This window comes from Emydura macquarii, unplaced genomic scaffold, assembly GCF_026122565.2.
Source record: "Emydura macquarii macquarii isolate MOO-44397 ecotype Brisbane River unplaced genomic scaffold, CSIRO-AGI_Emac_v2 contig_306, whole genome shotgun sequence".
Lineage (NCBI taxonomy): Eukaryota > Metazoa > Chordata > Testudines > Chelidae > Emydura > Emydura macquarii.
In genome coordinates, this window is record NW_027130443.1 from 7,126,358 (window position 1) to 7,129,987 (window position 3,630).

The window sequence follows — 3,630 nt, forward strand, 5'->3', positions numbered from 1 at the left end:
CTGCTCTCATCCAATCTGGTAATTTCTGTGCAGCTAAAGTGGCAGTTAAACCTGCTCCAATAAGTGCAGATGGTCAACAAACATCTTCCATCAGAAAATGTGTCTTTTTTTAAATTGAAACTTTTGCGAAAAGATAGTGACTTCTGGGGACATTTTCACTGATCACAACATTTCCTGGGACATTTAAAATCAAAATTGCTTTTAGTAAAAGATGTTCTCGAAAAAGTTCTGTTTACCCAGCCCCTATCCTGAGAAAATAAGATTGCAGTGTTTGTGCGTGAGGACTCAGAGGAGGTTTGAAAGGGTTTCTGATTACATCTGCATCCCCTTCTGGCTTAGAGATTTAAAAAACCCTCCAGTCAACATGTTCCCTTTGGCACATTGGAAGTCTGGACAGAGGGTGTTGCCTTCTCCTCTAGAGGCGTTCCCCAGAGACGAGCAACAGTGAGTTCATGCTTCCTGGCTGCTGTTCTTAGTGACCTCAGATACTGGGTGCTCCTTTAGAACTAGAGCAGCCGGGCAGGTTGTGAGTAACTTCAGTATTGGCAGAAACACCTTGAGGCTCTCGCTATCTGGCTGCTCAGTGTGAAAGCAGCTTTGGGTGGTGTGAGGGGAAATACAGGTAAGCTAGACCCAGCTAAGGAGCAAACAGCAGGTGAGCAAGCCACCTACAGCTTCATCCAATAGTGTGGCTTAGATTTTCTTTTCCCTTTTGCTTTGTTTTACTTTAGGGATTTCTTCACCTGCACTTCCTCTGCATCCCCCTAGCCAATAGTTGACAGAGGTTTATTTTGCTGAGAGATGAGTTGTCTACGCTGTGGGTCTGAGTCTCTCTTCCTTTGCACCTGGTGCACCCATTTACACCAGTGCAAAAGTGAGCGCAGACTGTTGCCAGATCAGGATGGGCTTATTTTACATCCATTTTACTCTGGTGTAAATGACCACACAAAAAGCAGGGCCAGGGAGAATGAGACCCACTAATAATCTTAAACTGCTCCTTAAATGTTTTGTTTTATTTCCAGAGTTGCACCCCCACTCTCACTGAGAAAATGCATTAGTTTAATTAAGGTAGAGGTGTTTTAAACATCGTCTGCTAACCTGGATCAAAATAAGGGTTGGAAGTTATGCATAACCCAGTTTGTCTGTTATTACAGTACAGTAGGTTATGTGAGAACTTGTTTGTTTTAATGTTACATTCCTATTTTCTCTCCCTTTGAATTTCCCCATGGTGATCCAAGTAAATCAAATTCAGGTCTCGGTTATACTAGTATAAATTTGGAGAAACTGCATTAAATCAGTGGAGTTACTCTGGATTTCACTGGTGTAAGTGGCAGCAGAATTTGGGTCCTTAATTTCAAGGAACATGATCAAGATACAAATTGTACTATTTTCCCCACAAAAAACTTTCCCTTCACTCTTAGATTATTAAAACTGAAAATATTAGGGAGAGGGAAATCAAATGTACTTTTCACCCTTTAGGCTAATGCCTGGTAGGTGTATAGAAGATTTAAAGCACAATGTAAATGCCAAGTATAATTATTCCATATTTTAGACTTTGCAGAGCCAGGGAAGTGTAACGAGACGTGTTAGTGTCTGTTGTGTATCTAGTCAGTTTCAGACTGGGAATCTTATGTCCTAATGTAAATCTATTGGCTTTGTGTTTCCAATGGTTGCTGTAGGAGAAGGTTTAATTACTGAAAAACATTTCCATAGCACGGCTATCAGGGAATTCTGTTTGCACTGGCTGGGCTTTCAATGGCATCTAAGGGACTTTGGTGCCCCACTCACTGATTTTCTGTGGATATTGGGTGCGTGCCTCTCAGCTGTTAGGTTTTGGGTGTCATTTTCACATGGGCCTATGTGAGTTAGGAGCAACGGCCAAGGGTTTTTAAAAGTGACTAGTCATTTTGGGTGTCCATCTTGAGATGCCTTAAACTGAGCAACCACGCTCTGAAAATCATGCCCCTTTATGGCAGCAATGGTTGCATTCCCAAAAGCCAGTTGCCCCAGACTGCTGAGAGCAGAGTGTCACTGCCGTGGGTCGTTGAGAAGGGATTTTCCTGAGGGGCTGCACTGAAGCAGAGATTCACCCCAGGTGCAAAGGTACAGCCCTGATGCCTGTGCTCCACATAAACCAGGACTTCAGTGATGTATCGATCTTCTGCTAGGGGCCCGCCCAGGGGTGAATTTCACCCTTTAGCATGGCCATGATCTCCACTTCCAAGGGACCTAGGGCTGTTGGTAACTTTGCTAGGAACTGACTGATTTACAAGGATAAACCCAATGAGCAGAACAAATGCCATCCTGAAAGGTAACACACTTTGCACATTTCTCCAGGCAAGAAGCTCTTCTGACAGTGATGTGAACTTGGAAGGAAGAAGGAGTGGGAACAGTGATGGGGTTGAAACAAGGGACGTCTGGTGAAAGAGATGGTCACTGGGGATGCTGGCAGCTGTTTCAGTGCTTATATCTGGGGAGTTTCTAGAATGACGTTGATGCATGTTAAGAAGAGAAGCAGAGTTAAGCCAGCTCTCTATTAAAAAGTGACACGGACCCAGCTAGGTCTCTCAGGGATGTGGAAAACCCACACCCCAAGAGAAGTAGTTAAGCAGGTGTAGACAGTGCTAGGCTGATACAATTCTTCTGTTGACCAAGCTACGGCTTCTCAGTGATGGGAGAACCCCTCCTGTCTCTGCCGTAAATGTTGGCGCTGCTACCGCAGTGTATCTAGTGAAGCCATTGCCTCACTCTGCAAACCGAGAGCTGTTCACTGCTCCATTAGTTCCTCTTATTTCCTCTGAGCCCCCACCCCCATTTTTTTTTTTAAATGGGCATTTCACATAATGTTAAAGCAATACACAGAGAGCATGCCGGAAGGAATGCCTGCTCAGCACCATAGAAACCGGACATGGGGCCCAGCCACACGTAAATTACACATCTAAAGTGCCCCAAAGATTGAAAAACACCATGACAATTTTAAACCCTTTCTGAAGCAGGAGTAATCTGGGACAATTATCCAGGGCGGTTTTGCACTGGTTGCCAAATTTGGGGCCAAGAAGGAATTTCCCCTACAGCCTTGGTGTTTTCTCATCTTTCTTTAGGGTGAGGTGTTCCTGGCTCACATGATCAATTTGCCATAACTGAAAATAGGGAGCAGGGGGTCGTAGTGAAGAGGAGGAAAAGGGACCTGGCTATCTCTGTCTTCTCTGTTGTAACCAGAGATGAGCTCAAGCCTTAAAATCTGGATCCTGATTTCAAACACCATCCCCCAAGTTCGGGAGTGTGTGGATCCACGACTTTGGTTTGCCCCATGATAAGGATCACGTCCATTGGCAGAATTTGGATCTGGACCTGGGTTTGAATTAAAAAAAAAAAAAAAGAGTGAAATGAACCCTGCCTTATCTCTGGTTGTAACCCAGTGGCACACCCTAGTTTTACAAGGAGAGTGGCTGCCAAGGGTTTGGATGCTGGTATTTTGCTCAAACTGGCCGGTGCAGTATGTGCATGCGAACAGAGCTACTGGAGGGCAGGCAGAGCAGGTTTCACCTCTTCCCTGGTGGTGTGCAGTGCGCTCTTCCTCTTCGAGAAGAACCTAACCAGCTTCTCTCCCTTTGCAGAGGGAGCCCAAGA